We start from the raw sequence: 23,501 nt of genomic DNA, 5'->3' as shown, positions 1-23,501 counted from the left end.
TTACAAGAAAAGAAACAGTTTGCTTAACATATCTAGACTTACATTTCTCATAAGCTAAACTAGATAAAGCATTCTTAACTGAGTTGCAGAGACAAAAAAGAAATGTGACTAGATAACACCCCTTGCAAGCAATCCCCTCTGACTTCTCTTTTGTCAGACTGTTAACATCACTTAGTGTCCAGAGAGCAACTCTTTTGCTGTGTCCTGTACCCAATTTTCAAGTCCCTGTGACTGGGACATCTTGCATGTTCAGACATATAATTCCTGGCCACTCATGCATGCCTCATGTGATATAATCCATTAACAAATCAGGATGAGGTTGGATTAAAATTTACATGCAGGATCTTTTCTTGTTTAGGAGAAAAGCCACATGATTAGTGTCTCCTAATCACCTCTGGGAGTTTCCCCCGCCTTTCTGTCTCCGAGGCCAGTATGTCAAAAGACCTAGTGATTTCCATTTGTTTTGATTAAGTATGGTGATCAACTTTGATCTGTACCATTGTTCTTTTCTATAGGGGTTAGCTCACACATTCAAGCTGAATACTCTTGGTCTCCATCTCTGCTGAACAGAGATAAATAAATTTTTAAAGGGTCACATCAAAGTTTATTAAATTTACCTTACCATAAAATGTAAATTGACAATCCTTAGATCCTCTTGTCAAAGGCACCACTCCCAGTTACGGCCTTTGCACTAGGACCATATAAATATGCATTACTATTGACTGAACAAAGATCCCAGACTACTTTTTATTAGACAACAACAGGGTAAGGCATGTCTGTACTACATCTGGAAGCTTCTTCACTGGAGGTTTTCAAAAGGAGGCTGGATAGTCACCTGTCTTGGATTAGACACAACAAATCCTGCATCTAGAGCCGTGCCAGAAGGGGAAGACAGCCAGAGCCAGGCGGTGGGGCTGCAGCTGCCAACCCTGCCAGGTGGTACCCCAGGGGCTGACAGTTGGAAAACTCAATGCAGTGTGCACAATGACACTGCATCAACCTAACTACATTAACCTAAGCTATGCCTCTTCTGGAGGTGGAGTTAAGTCAGTGTAGTGGGTGATTTACACTGGCAGAAGTAACATTGTAGCGTAGACACTTATAGAATTAGCTTACGTCAAGCTAATTCTGTAGTGTAGACCAGAACTAAGTCTTGATTTCCTCGACCAAAATTTTCTATCCCTCCTCCTACACTGAATTCCATATGTTGTACATTGGCTAACAATGTGACTAGAACCCTCTGCTCCAGAGGAAGCTGCAGTAGTGATGGTCTGTGCACTTGAAGCAACTATCACCGTGGTATCTAAGAACCAAAAACCAAATGAAGCATGTCCCAGAAACCAGGAATAGAAAAGCAACAACCATATCAGCAGTAGCATACCTTCACAGTCTCCTGGAAACTAATGATATTGTCAGATTCTGACTTGTTAAATTTCAGCACTGGACTCTATTTTCTGCTCACTGATTGGCTATTTGCTATTACCTCCTCTTGTCCCATAACTCCTAGCCCTCTTCTTGCTGCCTAATAAGCTCTTCACTAATCTTCTCCCCACTGAAATTTAAATTTTAATTGAAGGTCCAATACATAATGCAGATTATAGAGCATTTTTTGGAATCTGAGAAAATAAGGCACCATATAAATTAAAATTATTGAAAAAAAGGATCTTTTTTAACCTCATAAAATTTCAGACATGATTGCCTAGGTTAATCCCCCACCTTTTATGATTTTTAAATGTTTACTCTTTCTCCTTACCACCTAACTTGGTAACAATAGAAAAAAATTCTCTGAGATGCTTCTATAACAGCCCAGTTCTGCTCTTGATCTACTTTAATGGCGTAGCACTGGACCCTATTTCACTTCTACATCTATGCATAAATTTCTGTTGTCCAACTGCAATTAATTAAAACTGGTATATCTGCCCTTGGGTCAGATATACTCATGCTGGCCCAGAAAGAGAGGCATTTCCCCCAGGAGAGCAGAAGGTAGCGTTGTTGCTGCTCTATGAAGGCTTCCATAGGGTCCGGGGAGCAGCTTTAAGTTCTTCCAGGGGCATCACAGGAGCTCCATTCAGAGAGGCTGCTCAGGTGATATGCTGAACTTGTGCATCTCCTGACTAGCCTGGCCACTTTTAGGACTGTGATGGACTTCTGCACCCCCACAGCCGCCATAATCTTGCCCAGTTAACTTTCCACACTGAGGGCACTACAGAACCTCTTGTAGCCCTGGACAAAATCCAGCCCTTCTTCAAAGGACTAAGAGTATGTTAAGTCAATCATTCATGATCAAATGCAAATATACTGAATGGATTTCTAGTGGGATACACTTGTTTCCATGTGCGTACACCAAACACAAACTTATGCCAAACATTCACCTCAAGACGTTTCCAACCCCTTTTTCACTAATGTTTTGGCAGAAGTTGATATATTATGTTTAAAATATGTATTTTAAATAAATTTAAATTTCACCACAATTTTTTTTAAAAAATGTGCTTCTCTGCAGTTGGAGAATATAAAAACATCCTTAACAAAAAAGAAATATGGTCAGATTTTGTAGTCTTTAGTCTTGCACAACTCACACTGAAGATAAGGGAAGTTCTATCTGAGTAAAATTTCATATGCAAATCCTTCCTCTGATCTTTTGCGGCTCAAGTTTGCCACACTTACATTGACTGGTACCTTATTCCATGAGTAGATACACTTATTTCAGTTGGACTTTGAATGGAGAAAGGAACTTGATGTGAGTAAGAGTGGCAGATTTGGGCCAGTATTATTTGATAACAATTCTCTAACAGTTGTTCCCAAGATTCTGGTGGTTCCTAGAGATATTGTCTCATGGACATCTCCCTTCCTATTGGCAATTGTGCAAATCATCTCCTCTCCCAATGGTAATCATGTAACCTCCTTACATCAGCTACCGCAGTTTCTTACTTAGAAAAGTAATAGGAGGAAAGTATGTTTACAACTTCAGTGATAAGTGTTTACTCATTTTTGGTAAAAGTTAACCACACCATTGCTTTTGCTTTTCATTATTTCCCCCGGTCCCATCTATTCTGTTTTTACCAGGTGAAAACAAAGTAGAGATCCAGCACTATGTGATCAGCCAGCTCTCTGCAGGCCAGTTGGGAAAAGCTGTGATATGGTGTTTTTCATTTCTTCCTGTCAAACTATTGTGTAGCATTGCTGGGCACTGTTAAACTACTGCATTTCACTTCAGAAATGCCTGTAGTTTAATTCTGGCAGAGTGATTCATTTCTCTGGATGGATGGATATATTTCGTTCAACCTTGCAAAATAGTCATGAAATTTTATTAGCTCAAGCATAAAAAAAAAAAATCTACTTGTCCTCCCCTACCATGATGAAAAAATAAAATGATAATTTAGTCTCCTTCATGAAAATACAATTATTCACCCCAAGCAAGCAGAATTTTGCAAGGCCAGTTTAGAAGTGTCTAATACATACAGGTCTCCAAGAGTGACGTTCACCCACTGTGGTTAGTCCCATTAACATGAACAAAACTATTTACGTAAGTAATGCTCACACATCTGAGTAAATGTTGCAGAACCAGGGCTATAATTTATATATAATATTTTACATAAGGTTTGAAAATAAATTCAAATTCTGTGGAATGATGTAATTAGGATCCAACTCACAAGAGACCTGTATGTTTTAATTGTAGCTTCAGGCAATTGGAAAAAACATAATGGCCAAAAATTATGACCCAAATCTTCAAAAGAGCACATGCCTAAAAAATGGCCACAAGCATTGACTCACATGAGCAAGAAATAGGTTTTGTGGTCTGTGTAGATACATACAAAAACATGCAACCAATTATGAAGATTTGGCCCATTTCACCTATACATTTATCTTACTGGCACTAGTTATTCAAGTAAACACTGATGTCTTTCCAAATATATTTCCATCTCCCTGTTATAAATTACTTTGCACTAGATTTACTTTAAAAGAAGGAAAACACTACCCAAAATACTTCAAACATTTGAGCTGAGAAATTCTGATTTTAGGCTAGTCCTTATCATACATGTTCGAGGTAGAAAAGACCTTTTAAGTCATCCTAATACAGGACTGTTCCCTAGAGTGTATTCAGTTGTGATTCATTCCATTGTCTCTTGTTTCTGGGTGTAATAAAAGGGTTATACAGTACAAGCTGCAAATGTGCAAATATCATGTAATACACATTTTGGAATTATTGGACCAAAATGTTAAGCAGTACAGTACTACAACCAAAACACAACATAAAAATGGAGCAAAATCCTGTATATTTTTTACTTTTAAATCATAGAATATCAGGGTTGGAAGGGACCTCAGGAGGTTATCTAGTCCAACCCCCTGCTCAAAGCAGGACCAATCCCCAACTAAATCATCCCAGCCAGGGCTTTGTCAAGCCTGACCTTAAAAATATCTAAGGAAGGAGATTCCACCACCTCCCTAGGTAACGCATTCCAGTGTTTCACCACCCTCCTAGTGAAAAAGTTTTTCCTAATATCCAACCTAAACCTCCCCTATTGCAACTTCAGACCATTACTCTTTGGGATGTATTCATCAGCTACCACTGAGAACAGTCTAGATCCATCCTCTTTGGAACCACCTTTCAGGTAGTTGAAAGCAGCTATCAAATCCCCCCTCATTCTTCTCTTCCGCAGACTAAACAATCCCAGTTCCCTCAGCCTCTCCTCATAAGTCATGTGTTCCAGTCCCCTAATCATTTTTGTTGCCCTTCGCTGGACATTTTCCAATTTTTCCACATCATTCTTGTAGTGTGGGGCCCAAAACTGGACACAGTACTCCAGATGAGGCCTCACCAATGTCGAATCGAGGGGAATGATCATGTCCCTCGATCTGCTGGCAATGCCCCTATGTATACATCCCAAAATACCATTGGCCTTCTTGGGAACAAGGGCACACTGTTGACTCATATCCAGCTTCTCCTCCACTGTAACCCCTAGGTCCTTTTCTGCAGAACTGCTGCCTAACCATTCGGTCCCTAGTCTGTAGCAGTGCATGGGGTTCTTCCGTCCTAAGTGTAGGACTCTGCACTTGTCCTTGTTGAACCTCATCAGATTTCTTTTGGCCCAATCCTCCAATTTGTCTAGGTCCCTCTGTATCCTATCCCTACCCTCCAGCGAATCTAACTCTCCTCCCAATTTAGTGTCATCTGCAAACTTGCTGAGGGTGCAATCCACACCCTCCTCCGGATCATGAATGAAGATATTGAACAAAACCGGCCCGAGGACCGACCCTTGGGGCACTCCACTTGATACTGGCTGCCAGCTAGACATGGAGCCATTGATCACTACCCGTTCAGCCCGACAATCTAGCCAACTTTCTATCCACCTTATAGTCCATTCATCCAGCCCATACGTCTTTAACTTGCTGGCAAGAATACTGTGGGAGACCGTGTCAAAAGCTTTGCTAAAGTCAAGGAACAACACGTCCACCGCTTTCCCCTCATCCACAGAGCCAGTTATCTCGTCATAGAAGGCAATTAGATTAGTCAGGCATGACTTGCCCTTGGTGAATCCATGCTGACTGTTCTCTCGTTGGAGTCTGTTTTTGAAGCTTTTTCGTTGAAGAATTGGAACTTTTAGGTCTGTAATCGAGTGACCAGAGAGATTGAAGTGTTCTCCAACTGGTTTTTGAATGTTATAATTCTTGACATCTGATTTGTGTCCATTTATTCTTTTACGTAGAGACTGTCCAGTTTGACCAATGTACATGGCAGAGGGGCATTGCTGGCACATGATGGCATATATCACATTGGTGGATGTGCAGGTGAACAAGCCTCTGATAGTGTGGCTGATGTGATTAGGCCCTTTGATGGTGTCCCCTGAATAGATATGTGGGCACAGTTGGCAACGGGCTTTGTTGCAAGGATAGGTTCCTGGGTTAGTGGTTCTGTTGTGTGGTGTGTGGTTGCTGGTGAGTATTTGCTTCAGGTGGTGGGGCTGTCTGTAGGCAAGGACTGGCCTGTCTCTCAAGATCTGTGAGAGTGATAGGTCGTCCTTCAGGATAGCTTGTAGATCCTTGATGATGCGCTGGAGAGGTTTTAGTTGGTGGCTGAAGGTGATGGCTAGTGGCGTTCTGTTATTATCTTTGTTGGGCCTGTCCTGTAGTAGGTGACTTCTGGGTACTCTTCTGGCTCTGTCAATCTTTCTTCACTTCAGCAGGTGGGTATTGTAGTTGTAAGGATGCTTGATAGAGATCTTGCAGGTGTTTGTCTCTCTCTGAGGGGTTGGAGCAAATGCGGTTGTATCGTAGAGCTTGGTTGTAGACAATGGATCGTGTGGTGGAAAATATTGGAAAAGCAGTATGACTTGCCCCATAACCTCAGCCGTGCAGAACACAATGCCATCCACAGCCTCAGAAACAACTCTGACATCATAATCAAAAAGGCTGACAAAGGAGGTGCTGTTGTCATCATGAATAGGTCGGAATATGAACAAGAGGCTGCTAGGCAGCTCTCCAATACCACTTCCTACAAGCCATTACCCTCTGATCCCACTGAGGGTTACCAAAAGAAACTACACCATTTGCTCAAGAAACTCCCCGAAAAAGCACAAGAACAAATCCGCACAGACACACCCCTGGAACCTCTGGGGTATTCTACCTGCTACCAAGTTCCATAAACCTGGAAATCCTGGACGCCCCATCATCTCAGACATTGGCACCCTGACAGCAGGATTGTCTGGCTATGTAGACTCCCTCCTCAGGCCCTACGCTACCAGCACTCCCAGCTGTCTTTGAGATACCACTGACTTCCTGAGGAAACTACAATCCATCGGTGATCTTCCTGAAAACACCATCCTGGCCACTATGGATGTAGAAGCCCTCTACACCAACATTCCACTCAAAGATGGACTACAAGCTGTCAGGAACAGTATCCCTGATAATGTCACGGCAAACCTGGTGGCTGAACTTTGTGACTTTGTCCTCACCCATAACTATTTCACATTTGGGGACAATGTATACCTTCAAATCAGCAGCACTGCTATGGGTACCCGCATGGCCCCACAGTATGCCAACATTTTTATGGCTGACTTAGAACAACGCTTCCTCAGCTCTCGTCCCCTAACGCCCCTGCTCTACTTGCGCTACATTGATGACATCTGCATCATCTGGACCCATGGAAAAGAAGCCCTTGAGGAATTCCACCATGATTTCAACAATTTCCATCCCACCATCAACCTCAGCCTGGACCAGTCCACAAAAGAGATCCACTTCCTGGACACTACGGTGCTAATAAGCGATTGTCACATAAACACCACCCTATACCGGAAACTGTTTCCCCATGGTTATTCCCCCCGTTCCTCAAACGTTCTTGTCAACTACTGGAAATGGCCCACCTTGATTAATCACTACAAAAGGTTTTTTTTCCCCTGCTCTCCTGCTGGTAATAGCTCACCTTAAGTGATCACTCTCGTTATAGTGTTCTGGTAACACCCATTGTTTCATGTTCTCTATGTATATAAATCTCCCCACTGTATTTTCCACTGAATGCATCCAATGAAGTGAGCTGTAGCTCACGAAAGCTTATGCTCAAATAAATTAGTCAGTCTCTAAGGTGCCACAAATCCCCCTTTTCTTTTTGCAAATACAGACTAACATGGCTGCTACTCTGAAACCATTCTTTAGGAAGAACTCTACACAGAATATGCTTCTCTTATACTCTAATGGTAAGATTTTCAATGAGTTTAAGGAAGTTAGGTGCTCAACTCTCACTGAAAGTCCATTGGACTCTAGCACCTTATTCTCTTAGGTGCTTTTGAAATTCTCATCTAAAGTTATATTAGTAGTACATATTTTACTCTTTAGCTACATACAAAGTGAAGGCACTCATACATTTCTTCCTTCTCTCTCTATTAAGTTACTAAACTAAACAAACTATATTTGTCAAAAAAGCACAGAACACAGGGGAGTACAATAAACCATAGTAATGGAGAATTAATGCCCATCTGTAAAAATATAGTTTGGAGGTCTAGTATGAGAGAGTAACCAAGAACAGGATTTACATTTCTGTGCTTTGCAGTATCTCCAAGTCCGGATATAACTGAAGTATTGCTAAACATACTTAGGATTACCTGAATAAAGTCAGTAAGAATTTTCCATAACCATGAGATAAACTTCCTCCACAATCAATGGTTAGCAATATTCACTGTGTCCACAATTTCACCCTCTTACAGGTGGTAAACAGAATAAATACAAGTGACATTTTATCCTATTTTATCATCACCAATTTCATTTGGTGTAAAATGGCAAAACCGCACATTTGAAAAACAAACATTAAGAAGTTATTGTGCTGTTATATCATTTTCTGTTTTTTATTTCCTCATTGTTTATTGCTAGGGACATTAGATTATGTCATAAGAAAAACCTGTAACTTAAAGTGGAACGTAATATAGCAGGGAAAAATGAATACAAGAAACAAGATGACTCTGCTTCCATGAACATATTACTAGTAATGAAAAAAAGTGGGAAGACAAATGCAGAAGATATATAAGCAGAACTATCTCCATATATTTAGTAAGTTGCCCATGAGGCATCATTAGGTGTTTAAATAATAAAGCTTAGATAAAAGGTTAGAAATGATAGTTAAACATTTTTTGAGTTTATACTGCTGTCCCTATTTACTTTTTGTACACATTTTGTTTCTCTCTATTGGTTCTCAGCTGTAATTATATTATCTGCAGTCATGTGGAGACATTACATTTCTGGGCACGACAGAAAAATGTAAGATAAACAAACTAGGACAATCTGTCTAACTATTTTTGCTACTGGTGTTATTTCCACTAGACTAGCATAGTGGATGGATCATTCAGCAAGAAATCAGTTAACATTAGGAGCATGACTTCAATGCGCTTCATGCTCTATGGTAATATTTGTCCTGGTACTCTTGTTAGTACTCTGCAACCTCTACGAGACAACCATAAAGTACACTACAATGACGAAAAAACAAAAACAAACCTGAAACAAGCAAGAGTTGCCATTAAAAAGTAGTTACGTGCCAATTGTTACCATACAGTAGTATCTGAGATTTCCTTTTTAAGTATAGGGGAAAACTTTGGTAAAGTATATGTGGTAACTGTATAGCAATAGTTAGCAAATGTAGACATTTTTAAAATTGATTCTATTATGTCTATACATACATAGTAAGAAAGACAAGGTGGGTGAAGTAATATTTTACTGGACCAACTTCCATTGGTGAAAGAGACAACCTTTTGAGCTTACATGGAGCTCTGAAAAAGGTCTGAAGAAGACCTCTGTGTAAGCTCAAAAGATTGTCTCTTTCACCAACGGGTCCAATAAAAGATATTATCTCATCCACTTTGTCTCAAATATCCTGGGACCAACATGGCTATAACAAGACTGCATATACTTACATATAATATTTGAAAACTTGGGGTATTTGTAGGTGTCTGCCACACACCACCAAGTCACACTAGGATATAGAATGACTGGTGCCTTAAGCACCTATCTATAATGTGTAGGAAAAAAGGCTGTGTGATCATGTCAGACTTCAGTCAGAGTGACACATTCTGGAGGTCTCATGCTGCCAGCAGGCAAACATCCTTGGAATTTCTAATTATTACACATGAAAATTTCCTATCTCAAAAAGTGCTGCACCCAACAAATGGGAATTCTGTAGTAGACCTTGTATTGAGAAATAGAGGAACTGATCACAGAAATTAGTGGTAGCTTAGGTACAAGTGATCATGATTTGATCACATTTATAATGTGCAAACAAAATAAAGTCCAGACCAGTGATATATATACTTGGTGCTTTAAAAGAGCCAATTTCATAAAACTGAAAACAATTATGAGCTAAATGAAAAGGAAAGAAGAATTTAATCATTAATGTGAATGATAAGTCAGAATTATTTAAGAACACTTTACTAGATGCCCACAAAGCACAATACTACAATTGAGGGGAAAAGGTCATTCATTAACAAAAAAAAACAAACAAACAAACAAACAAAAAAACTTTGTTTAGAAAGTGAAGGCGGCTATAAAGAAATAAAATACAACCAATGGAAGAAAGGGGAAGTTGACAGAAATGAATATAAATTAGGAGCTAGTAACTGTAGAAAATTGTTAAGGGAAGCAAAGGGACACAGGGAGAACTCTATGGCCAGCACAGTTAGAGACAATAATAAGGAGTTTTTAAAGTACATTAGGAGCACAACAAAAAATCCTGACAATGGTATTGGTCCCTTACTAGATAGAAATGGTAGAATTATCAGTAATAATGCAGAAAATGTTAAATAAATATTTTTGCTCTGTATTTTAGAAAAAAGTAGATGACGTAGTCATATAATATGATGATGCTCTTTCCATTCCACTAGCAGTCTCAGGAGGATGCTAAACAGAAGCTACTAAAATTAAACATTTTTAAATCAGGTCCAGATAACTTGCATCCAAGAATTTTAAAACAACTGGCTGAGGAGCTTGCTGCACCATTAATGCTGATTTTCATTAAATCTTGGAACATCAGAGAAGTTCCAGAAAACTAGAAGAAAGATAATGTTGTTCCAATATTTTAAAAAGGGATGACCTGGGAAAGTGTAGACCTGTCAGCCAGATACTGATCCCGGGAAAAATAATGGAATGTCTGATATAAAACTCTTAATAAAGAATTGAAGGAGGCTAATTTAATTAATGCCAATCAACACAGGTTTATGCAAAATAGAACCTGTCAAACTAATCTGATATTTTTTTTATGATATTATAAAATTTGGTAGATTAATGGTAACAGTGCGGATGTAATAAATTTAGACTTCTGTAAGGCATCTGACTTCGTCCCATGTGATATTTTGATTAAAAAATAGAATATAAAATTAACGTCACACATTAAATGGATTAACAAGCTGGCTAACTGATGGGTGTGAAAATGTAATTGTAAATGGAGAATCTTCGATTGGGTGCATTTCTACTGGAGTCCCACAGGGATCTGTTCTTGGTCCTATGCTATTTAACATTTTTCATGAATGGCCTGAGAAAAAACAAAATGATCACTGAAAGTTTTCTGATGACACAAAAATTGGGGAAGCATAAATAATGAAGAGGACAGGTCACAGATACAGAGCGATCTGGATAGGTTGGTAAGCTGGACACAAGCCAACAATATGCATTTTAATACAGAGAACTGTATATATGCATCTAGGAACAAAGAATACAGGTCATACTTCAAAGATTTGGGTGCGGGGGGGGTCTCTATCCTGGGGGGGGGGGTGGATAATCAGCTGAACATGAACTTCCAAAACAATGCTGTGGTCTAAAGGGCTAATGCGATTCTTGGATGGATAAACAAAGGAATCTTGAGAGATTTTTTTTACTTCTATATTTGGCACTGGTGTGAAAGCTACTGGAATGCAGTGTCCAGTTCTGGTGCCCATAATTCAGAAAGGATGTTGATACATTGGAGAGGGTTTAGAGACGAGGCACAAGAATGATGAAAGGATTAGAAAACCTGCCTTATCGTGAGAGACTCAAAGTGCTCAATCTACTTATCGTAACGTAGAGAAGGTTAAGGAGGTGACTTGATCGTAGTCTATAAGTATCTACAGAGGCAACAAATACTTGCTAATCGGCTCTTCAGTCCAGTAGAGAAAGGTATAGCATGATCTAATGGCTGGAAGTTGAAGCTAGACAAATTCAGAGTGGAAATAAGGCATACATTTTCAACAGCGAGAGTAACTCATCATTAGAACAATTTACCAATGGTCGTGGTGAATTCTCTGTCACTGACAATTTTTAAATTAAGATTGAATGTTTTTTCTAAAAAGATATGCTCAAGAAATTTTGGGAAGTTCTCTGGCCTATGTTATACAGATGTCAGACTAGATGATCACAATAGTCCCTTCTGGCCTTGTAATCAATGAACCAGACTCCAAGCAGGAAACCTAGAGACTACAGATCCCCTCTCCCAGACCCAGTCACCTGCAGCTGCCTCCCACCATAGTCTGTTGAGTTCCCACCAAGCTAACCATAGCTTGCCAAAATTGGCATATCATTTGTAGTCAGCATCACAAGATATTTTACTTGCCAGACACGCTAAAAATTCATATATCCCTGCTTGTTTCAACCACCATTCCAGAGGACATGTGTCCATGCTGATGATGGGTTCTGCTCGATAATGATCCAAAGCAGTTCAGACCGAAGCATGTTCATTTTCATCACCTCAGTCAGATGCCACCAGCAGAGGGCTGATTTTCTTTTTTGGTGGTTCAGGTTCTGTAGTTTGCACCTTGGCCTTTTGTTCTTTTAAGACTTCTGAAAGCACGCTCTATACCTCCTCCCTCTCAGATTTTGGAAGGCACTTCAGATTCTTAAACCTTGCGTTGAGTGCTGTGGCTATCATTAGAAATCTCATATGGTACCTTTTTTGAATGTTGTCAAATCTTCAGTGAAAGTGTTCTTAAAAACGAACAACATACGCTGAGACAATCCAAGATAGCTATAACATGAAATATATGGCAGAATGCGGGTAAAACAGAGCAGGAGACATACAATTCTTCCCCAAGGAGTTCAGACACAAACTTAATAAATGCATTTTTTTTAAAAAAAAAAGTGTCATCAATATGGAAGGATGTCCTCTGGAATGGTGGCCAAAGCATGAAGGGGCATATGAATGTTTAGCATATTTAGCACATAAATACCTTGCAATGCTGGCTACAAAAAGTAGCATGCAAATGCCTGTTCTCACTTTCAGGTGACATTGTAAATAAGAAGTGGGCAGCATTGTCTCCCGTAAATGTAAACAAACTTGTTTGTCTCATCAATTGGCTGAACAAGAAGTAGGACTGGGTAGACCTGTAGGTGCGAAAGTTTAACATTGTTTTGTTTGTGTGTGCAGTTATCTAACAGTCATGTGCAGTTGTGTAAAAAAAAAAAAATCTATATTTGTAAATTGCACTTTCACGATAAAGAGATTGCACTACAGTACTTGTATTAGATAAACTGAAAAATACTATTTCTTTTGTTTTTTTACAGTGCTAATATTTGTAATCAAAAAAATAAAGTGAGCATTGTACACTTTGTATTCTGTATTGTAATTGAAGTCAATATATTTGAAAATGTAGAAAACATCCAAAATATTTAACTAAATGGTATATTATTGTTTAACAGCACGATTAATTGCGCAATTAATCGTGATTATTTTTAATAGTTTGACAGCCCTAATTTTATTTAAAAAATACAAAGAGGGGCTCTCTCTTTCCCATTTAGCTGTTTCTTCCAAACCCTCCAGCATAAATCCAGACAAGAGAGATACTTCCTTGTACTAATATGTTTGGGCTGATACAATAAGGTATTTAATGCAGCTGCCTTATATTGGTAAATAAAAAACAAACAACCGGAAGACAATGTCTAATATTAACTAGAAGTAAAACTCAAACAAAAACAGAAGTGGAATTTTGGCCTGAAAAAATAGATTAGATGGATAGATATAGATATAACAGGTAAGATATTACCCTTCGCCAAGTTTCCCTAAATCAATTAAGACACGTGAAATTTCACATCAATAAGTAGCATAAGCAGGCCTTGAAAAATCCACTTGCCCAGCACAAGTAGAAATCTTCCATAGGTAAGTGCTTCTTTATGTTTTGCTGAATCTAAGTTTTTAGTGTAAAAAATCAACAAAACAAAAAAGGTTTTGAGCTCTATGGTTGAGAAAAATACCTTTCAAATGTGAACCAAAAATAACCTGTAAAGTGATATCTTCCCAAGTCTGCAGAGGAACAGCTTAATTGCTACCATTCTTAGGGAGTTGGAGGGCAACTGCTACTGTTAGGGTACCCAACATACAAGGGGCAGCCTGGCATAGTTTGAAGCCGGATGCCCTAGCAGAGGGCTGTCCTCCCACCCCTCCCACCATCTGAAGTAGGGGAGGCTATGAAAGTTACTGCTATTTGGAGCAGGGACCCAAGTGAGACCAACTATCCCAGCAGAAGGCTTTGTATGGCAAAGGACTTCAGACATTGCAGAAAAGGATTCTGTAGGGTGCTGCCTCTCAGCAGAACCGTCTGCTGAGGAGTGGAAGTATGGACATTCACACACAGGATCCTCTACCTGGGTGGCAGGAGGGGCCCACATGCAGAGTCCTCTCTGCCAGGGTGGCAAAAGGGTCCAACTCAGACTTCTCTGCCTGGTAAGGTAGTGTTGGCAGGGGCAGGCAGACCAGCACTTGTGGTCTTCAGGGTGGCCAGACCCTCCCTAAACTAGAGCCCACTTTTCCCTTGTTTTGGACAGGCTAGGATCTGGTCCTGGAGGAGACAATCCTCACCCTGCCCCTTTTTTCTTCCCTTCCCCCCCGCAGAAGGCTCCATTTGTGGGGCCAGCATAAAGTGATTTATTAGGGAGGGGATTTTCAGTATTTGATAGGATTAATTGAATTAATTGCAGAATTAATTGATTTATTGGACTCTGGTAGCCTTGCATACACTGTTTTTTTTTGAGGAGATAGGGTCAGCCCAGCATTAGTTATTGGTGGAATGGGCAGCATTAAGTTAGAGAGAGAATGGGGGGAGGAAAGAGAGGATTAATTGCGGAGTAAGAGTTCAGCCACTGGTAGACATGGGTTTTAGGGTCCAAGTAGTGGGGAGCACCTGGCTAGCAGTAGCCTGGTGGTCCTGGCTCAGGTTTAGAGTGTGCCTTGGGGGCCCAATGTATTTTGGTCTGAGGAGCTGAGCTTCATCATATTCCCACCCCCCAAGCAGGATCCAAGTATCCACATTTCTCCTGAATATTTTTTTAAACTTAGAAGCAGTTATTTCACTTGAACAATATATTTAACAGAAGCTGAATAATAGAACAGCTAAGAGCTTGTCTGACCCAGTTCTGCAGTGATCTGTCCTACTTTCCCAAATACCAATCTATTCCCCTTTTCAGAACTACCCTCACCTTATGAGTGCCCCCAATTTCAGCACTGACAAAACTACATCATAGAACAAAACGAAAGGAACACAAGGCATAAAACACTTATTGCCATGATTATATTTTTCTTCTACAGTGTCTATCAGGAGATCTCAATGTGTTACAAATATGAATTAAACCTTTACAACCAAATGAGTTAGGTGATCTATTGGAGAGATCAACTGAACAATGGAAATGCAATCACCTATGGGGTGAATTAAGCAGCACAGCACACTGTACAACAGTATGGAAATAGTTAAATATTCCTTTGCCTAGTCAGGGCACTTACTTGGGGGGGGGGGGGCAACCAGATACCAGTCCCTGCTCCAATGAATATTTACATAAAGTGAAACAACTATGTTAGGAGAAATTGAGAGAGATCCACCCCAGCATACTCTATAGCTCAGTGGTTAAGGCACTCCTCTGCAATGTGGGAAATCCACACTTAAATCCCTACTCCAAATCAGGCAGCATGGGGACTTGAACCTGGGCCTCCCACATCCTGGCTAAATACTCAGACCATAGGGCTGAAGGGTAACAATGGTGGCAACGGTACCACCACTGCCTCTAGTGTTTTCAAATTACCTTTTAATAGCAAAATAGTTAAATGCCCCATACTCAAAATCAAACATTTAATTTCAGGTCAAATGACATTTTGTTTGACCCACAATGATTTTCCATCTAGACAAACAAAATGAAAACATGCCTCAATCTGAACTTAAATTAGTTTCTCCCCCCACCCCTGCCCCACCCCACTTTGGCCAGTGGACCACAAAACTGTTTAGTCACACAGCTCTAGTCAGGACCCTATTTTCATGTATAATCCAAAAGACATCACTTCAAATGCAGCCCAGTGCCCATACTTGGGCACAAGTATGGACTCAAAGCAAAAATGCTACCTACTTCCTGCAACACCTGCATGTTCTTTGGAGGTCTGACAGGATCAGAGCACAAGATGATAGGTTCCAGCGCACACTTTATAAAATAGTCCTCAAATGAATATAAAGGGTTTTGAAAAGCCAACAGCTAAGAAGTTTGACCAATACTGATCCTTGCAGCACCTTTTCCTATTTTATCCTTCAACTGATACTTTCTAGTTTGCTGTCTCCCTAAGATATAATCCTCTTTCAGTTTTCATTCCTGAAGCTCTTCCATCTGTTTTGACTGAATTGCTATATCAATCTTTCTCTGTGTTACAATATCAAAAGCTTTCTTGGATAATTTATCAGTCTCTTGGACATGAACTTTGGCCTCTATTCGGCCTCTGACTATTAAGACAGATTTCGTTTAACCTCTCAGCATGAACAATCACATTTTCAGAGTTAAGATATTAATGGATGTAGAAATGGAGATTCTCTGTCCTCAGAGCTTTCGTGAAAATCGACCCACAAAGTAGTGTTCTAGAGCCTAAATTAATTTGACTGATTATAATAATTTTTCTTTATCACAATGTTTCTTGGTAACAAAAAAATGGCACTGCACACATCACCAGAGATCAAGTTGGACCTGAGAATTTTTCTCTGGATTTTATGTCACCTGTAGCAGAAGACATGTTCAGATGGATACTAAGCATGAAGGATGGAACCAGAGTCACTCTAAATTCAAACAAGTGATTATATTCTCCAGAAACAGTTGTGATTTTTTTAACCTTTAAATAAAGATCACCCCCCCAGCCCCCCCAAAAAAATTTTGTTTTACCTGAGTTCTGATTCCGTGTGTGTGTGAGTGTGAGAGAGAGAGAGAGAGAGACACAACATCTTAGCTAACCAACACTTTATACCCAAATTTACCTCTGCTCCATTTAAACCTGATCCTCTTATTTATTTTAGAATTATATATTATTTACACATATACACGTCAGGAAGACCAAATAACTTAAATTTGGTCATAGAGCTTGCTCAAGATATTAATCCCATATAATTAAGGATTTCAGCAATATTCTAAATCCTCATTTGGAGTCTTTTTCACATTAGAGCCTCAGCAATTTCAAAGGTATGATGAGCTTTACTGTTAAAATGCCAGAGCTTGTCTGGATTTAGGAACTGGAGTATAGTATCTCTGCCACACTACAACTCTCACTGGAGGCAAACACAAACTATCCTTTTGAGCTTTTACATCAAAGATTTCAAGTGTGACCCTGAATTTTTAGAACTTCTTAGTCTTGATTTGGCCTATTTGAGTTTGGATCATCGGAGTCCTGTTGCTTGTTCTGCAGAGCCCCCTTCCTAGTTCTGGTCCAGTTTTTAATCTTTTCAGGTCTGTATAACAAACTGCTGAATACAGATATATAGGGCTTGATTTTCAAAACTGGATTTCCATTTTTGCAGGCAATGAATTGTCAGGAAAAAGCATGAATGAACTGCAGGTACTGTTCACTAAAGCAGCAAAATCAGAGCCACACACTATGAAAAAAATCAGACCCATTGTGAGAACAAAAAGGGAAAAAAAGTTACAGTATTTTACACTAGAATCCAGAAAAGGCTGTTAAAACTTTGCAAAAAAGTGTTGCTAATGGTGAAAGTTTAAGTTGACATTTCCTTTCTAAATTCCTATTTCAAGAACCCATAACTTGTGTCTCAAAAGGACAGTGGATTAAGATGTGACTAAAATGGACGGTTGATTCCAATTTGATTTTTCGAAGATGTTCAACAGATCACTTTAAACCTCTTTTCAGGTTTCAAGCAAAAAATAATTGTGGGTTTCAGATTTAAAGAGTTGGTTGAAAAACTAAAATATTTTAGATACTTACACCAAGATTCTCATGAATGGGTATGTAGAGTTCTGTACGTTCTGAAGACACCAAAAAGAAGTGGCAAAGAAATACCAGTTTACGCAGTAGAACCCATGAGCAGTGGAATTACATTGAAGAATGTGATAGTCTTGTTTCATACTAAATCCATAGTTAAGGTAAGCTGCTTGAAGACCACCATAAGTCCATGAATAACATTTTTATAGTCAGTTGGGCCCATCCCCCTTTTAAAGTAGTCCTGTCTCCTCAAAATAATGTTTCAAATGAAATTATATTAAAATAATTTAATATTACATGGCCATGAGAACACGCTAAATATTTTCTAGCCATTTAAACAGTTACAAATTTTACCCCCAAAAGTTTTCAATCTCAGATCCTTCTTTTTCAACCCTTTACCCTGTCTGGATAGCAAGGTTCACTTAAATATTACTTGTCATGGTGTGAATACCAGGGTTGCAAAATGGCTGCCACCTCTGTACTCCACTGCTGCCAGTCCTCACACCAAAATGCAAAAATGACCACTATGTAATAAAAGCAGGCTCTAAACTCAGATTGGTTTTCTTTAAGCAAGAGGCGGGGAAAAAGCATCCTTCAGAAATGAAGGGAGGACAGATTCACTCACTTTTGGTCTAACCTGAGACAGAGACCTAATTTCCCAAAAATAAATAAGTGCAGTGGGTCTATGATCTTCTCTGTCACATACATCCAGTCCTAGAATCTTCCTGGAAGTCCTTATTATTGGTCCTCCCACAAGTTGAGGTGTCAGCTATTTTGAAAGCTTCTTTTGAAAAGCCAAGCTATGCTGAGGTAAAAACCTGGAGAATAAGTGAACTGCAGACTAACTTCTAGGGTACATTACCCCTTTAGAGATGTGCCTTGGGATACAGGACTGCTGATTATCACTGATCAAAGAGATTGATCATTTATGCTGTCATAATGGAAAGAAGTTTAATGCCTGATTGTTCAAAAGCCCTTCGTAAAGAAATGTGTACACTCATAGTACACTATCAATAATGCTACTACTAAGGGCTTGTCCATACAGAGATTTAGTGTGCAGCAAGCCAGGGTGTGAATGTACATCACTCTAGCCTACCACATACTAAGTCACAATGTAGACCCTACTACTGCACATGAGGGAGCTTTTAATGTGCGATAGCAGAGCCCACACGGCCACTTACTGCACAGCAGGCTAGAGTACTACAGATTTACAACCTTGCTTGCTGCATACTGACTGTGTAGACAAGCCCTAATAAAGGAGCTGTGCTTTCAATCCTTGCAGAGCAAGTAATAGAAGAATTGCCAGCTAGTAATCAGACTGCTTATGTTTACATTCTGAAACTGACATCTGTCAAACAAAAATACATACACAAAAAGAAATAGGAAAAAAACTGTTTAAATGAAAACTATGAAAAATTTCCCATAGGCAGTACTAATATATTTTTTCCATTTATATTTAAATTTACTATTTTTTCCTACATATTTCTATTTGATTCCACATTTATGTTATCAAACCTACAAACAATATTTGAAACCTTCTTAAAAAGTCAAAGAAACAGTTTCATGTTAGTAAAACTTAAATTACTTATATCAACTTGCCAGCAGTCATGACATACATTTTATTATTATTCATTACATTTATACATTTAAACCCTTATTTTACATTGGTTAGCTCTTTTACATAAGAACGGCCATACTGGGTCAGACCAATCGTCCATCTAGCCCCGTATGCTGTTTTCCGACAGTGGTCAATGCCAGGTGCTTCAGAGGGAACAAACAGAACAGGCAATCGTCGAGTGATCCATTCTGTTGTCCACTCCAAGCTTCCGGCAAACAAAATCTAGGGACACTCAGAGCATGGCGTTGCATCCTTGGCCATCCTGGCTAACAGCCATTGATGGACCTATCCTCCATGAACTTATCTAGTTTTTTTTAACGGTGTTGTAGTCTTAGCCTTCACAACATCCGCTAGCAAGGAATTCAACAGGTTGACTATGCTTTGTGTGAGAAAATACTTTCTTTTGTTTATTTTAAACCAGCTGCCTATTAATTTTATTCGGTGACTCCTAATTCTTGTGTTCTGTGAAGAACAACATTTCCTTATTCACTTTCTCCACATCAGTCAAGTTTTTATAGACCTCTATCATGTCCCCTTAGTCGTCCCTTTTCCATGCTGAAAAGTCCCTGTCTTTTTAATATCTCCTCAAATGGAAGCTGTTCCATACCCCTAATCATTTTTGTTGTCCTTCTCTGTACCTTGAATTGCATGCAGTATTCAAGACGTGGACATACCATGGATTTATATAGAGACATTATGATATGTTCTGTCTTATTATCTATCCCTTTCCTAATGGTTCCCAACACTTTGTTAGCTTTTTTGACTGCTGCTGCACATGGAGCAGATGTTTTCAGAGAATTATCCACAATGACTGCAAGATCTTTCTTGAGTGGTAACAGCTAATTTAGATGATGGTAATCCCATCATTTTGTATGTATAATTAGGATTATGTTTTCCAATGGTGCATTACTGTGCATTTATAAATATTGAATTTTCTCTGCCATTTTGTTGCCCACAGTTAGTAGTACCACATACCACAGTTAGTAGTTCTGCAATTTCATATTTGAGCTCCTTCAGAACTCTTGGGCGAACAACATCTGGTTATGGTAACTTATTACTGTTTAATTTATCAATTTGTTCCAAAACCTCCCCTAATGACACCTCAGTCTGGGACAGTTCCTCAGATTTGTCACCTAAAAAGACTGGCTCAGGAGTGGGAATCTCCATCATATCCTCAGCCATGAAGACAGATGCAAAGAAATCATTTAGTTTCTCTGCAATGGCCTATCTTCCCTGATTGTCCGGTGGCCCCATTGATAGTTTGGCAGGCTTCCTGCTTCTAATGTCCTTAAAAAGAAATTGCTATTACTTTCTGACTCTTTGGCTAGTTGCTCTTCACGTTGTTTTTTTGCCTGCCTAATTATACTTTTACACTTGACTTGCCAGAGTTTATGCTCCTTTCTATTTTCCGCAGTAGGATTTAACTTTCAATTTTTAAAAGTATGCTTTTTTGTCTCTAACCAATTTCTACTTTGTTGTTTAGCCATAGTGGCACTTTTTTGGTCCTCTATGTTTTTACATTTGGGGCATACATTTAATTTAAGCCTCTATTATGGTGTTTTTTTTTAAAGTTTCCATGCAGTGTGCAGGCATTTCACTTTTGGGACTGTACTTTTTAATATCTGTTTAACTAGCTTTTCATTTTTGTGTAGTTCCCCTTTCTGAAGTTAATGCTGTGTTGGGCTTCTTTGGTGTTTCCAGTCCACCCTCACAGTGATGTTAAATTTAATTACATTATGGTTGCTATTATCAAGCGGTTCAGCTATAATTTACTTCTTGGACCTGATCCTGCGCCCCACTTAGGATTAACTCAAGAATTGCCTCTCCTCTTGTGGGTTCCAGGACTAGCTGCTCCAAGAAGCAGTCACTTATGGTGCCAAGAAATTTTATCTTTGCATGCTGACAGAAGCACATTTTTAAAAAGGGAACAGAGTAGCAGACTCTCTATCCAGGACTGCAAATTACCTTCTTCCAGAAACTGATGCCTATAAACTCCAGTATCTAAGAATAACGACAGGTTTCAGAGTAACAGCTGTGTTAGTCTGTATTCGCAAAAAGAAAAGGAGTACTTGTGGCACCTTAGAGACTAACCAATTTATTTGAGCATAAGCTTTCGTGAGCTACAGCTCACTTCATCGGATGCATACTGTATGCATCCGATGAAGTGAGCTGTAGCTCACGAAAGCTTATGCTCAAATAAATTGGTTAGTCTCTAAGGTGCCACAAGTACTCCTTTTCTTTTTGAGTGTCTAAGAAGTCACTTAAAAGTGATCACAAGTGGTCTCCACAAGTGGTCTCCCTGCCACATGCAGGGGAATGAGACGATTTTAGCTCAGCAAGCAGAGTCAGTGGGAAAGTACTTGTACTCAGGAGTTTCACACCAATCAATGTATTGTAAAGCTGCCAATCAATTTAAAAGAACAATTCAAAAAGAGAAGAATATAGAGTTTAGAAACTAATAACTCATTGGTAATTAGTTTAAAAACTACAACTCATCACCAATGGGCAGTGAGGGTGGGAGACAAACTATAAAGTGAGCGCCCAACATTTAATTTCCTCATTCTGATGGAAAATAAGCACTAATTCAAAAAAAGTAACTCTTGAAAGAAAGATAATTGTGGTCTCAGTAATTGATGAATAAAGAAAAGATTGAAAGCAAACATGAAAATAAATTTATGCATACCAAAGTAAAATATACTTCAATAAAAAGGTGCTGACCCGGTCAAACTAGGAGTTGTATACAAGTTTTTTTTAAAGTAATCAACAGTAAAAGGTACAAGTTAAAAACATTTACTAGAAAGAAGAACAGGACAGATTAAAGAATATGGGCAGTATAAAAACCAAAGAGGCCAATGTTGCTGCTAATTCTTGTGAGGAATTCCCAATGTCATGGTCCCCGGGAGGTACCCAAAGTTGTGAGGCACTGCACTACTCCCTGCCATTAGTGTGCAGCAGTCATCTGTGCCTGCTGTGGATCATCTCCCGGAAGCCACCAGCCTCTGGCCGCACAAACACTACTTTCCAGGCGCCCACAGGCCTCACTCTCTGTACAGGTAGTGAAAGGTACACACCAAGCATTCCCTGTAGTGTCCAGCCCCTTATCAACTGAGCACTCACAGAATTACCAGGCCTGCGATTCGCAAGGGAACAGTACACGCTAGCTTGTAAGATTAAACTCCATCACTTTGCTGAACACCACAGCACTGAGGTCTATTTATAGTGAAAACAAAAATAAGTTTATCAAAGAACAGAGATTCAACTTACAGTGAGTAACAATATTAAAAACAAATGGTTACATAAAATAAAATCATAACAAGCTTTCTAGAGACTAAAAACTTTAACAAGCTACTCTTGTTGAGAGGTGCTCTCTTAATTTTGCTTAGCTCTTTCCAGCATTTTCAGCCAAGCATGTGTGAAATCCCTTTTTCAACTAAGCAAAAATTGCTGCCCTTTTAAGTCCTCAGTGAAGGATGCCAGGGGGTCTTCTCTATTCCCCAAATATAGTAAAACAAACCTCTTAAGTGCACCTCAAGATAAGGCTCTCTTCCCCTGCTGATCTTCTTCTCTTCCTGCTGATTTCTTACTGAAGTTCCGTCTTACAATCCTTCATTTACATTCATCTCAGACTGGTGATAGGAAGCCCACTGTGAATAAGACAATACTTAATTTACATGTAAACAGATGTCTAAACATCCCTGGTCTGACAGAAAACTGGGTTTTCACCTTTGCTGGTGACCAGCCCCCATACTTAGACTTTAACAACATATTTTCAGTCTACATACATAGCTCTTTACACAGCGTCTGTACATACATTTCACAATGATACTGATGACTGGTGAGACACTGGCTTGCATTTGAGGCCTCACATGACATTCTTTGGTGAAATGGAATACACATACCAGAATCAGAAGATTCCTGAACCCTTCTGCACCTCCTTGCAGTTGGCATCAGGAGGTTCTTGTGTGACACCCAAGTACTTCAAAATGAGATTTTTACCCAAGAAAGGGCTGCAGAATAAGAAAAATCAAAGTCAGAGACTGAAACAAAGACGTTACCAAAGATTATTCTAAATAAGACAGGATGTTATAACTAAAATAAAAAAGAAAGGTTAGTGATGCAGGCCGTGACTATATATGATGGTAAGGTTAATCTGACAGGAGAGACCTGTTTTTAAAAACAGTTAATTCTCTTTGCCTCTATTTGAGAAAAATAAGA

The 23,501-nt window shown here is 39.3% G+C and overlaps 1 protein-coding gene across 1 annotated transcript in view; it reads right to left on the bottom strand.

Moving 5' to 3' along the window:
* CTBP1 (C-terminal binding protein 1) overlaps positions 1-23,286 on the bottom strand; it is a 358,365-nt gene extending 335,079 nt beyond the window's left edge. Inside the window, exons 1-2 of the mRNA XM_074951849.1 lie at positions 23,186-23,286; positions 22,801-22,930 (exon numbers count right to left, since the gene is read on the bottom strand). The gene's annotated coding sequence lies outside the window, so the exon portion shown is untranslated. The remainder of the gene's footprint in view (positions 1-22,800; positions 22,931-23,185) is intronic.
* Between the last annotated feature and the right edge of the window lie 215 nt (positions 23,287-23,501).

Source organism: Natator depressus, chromosome 4, assembly GCF_965152275.1.
Source record: "Natator depressus isolate rNatDep1 chromosome 4, rNatDep2.hap1, whole genome shotgun sequence".
In the NCBI taxonomy this organism is placed as follows: Eukaryota; Metazoa; Chordata; order Testudines; family Cheloniidae; genus Natator; species Natator depressus.
The sequence above is the reverse complement of the archived record's forward strand: the minus strand, read 5'-3'. Positions and strand labels throughout refer to the sequence as shown.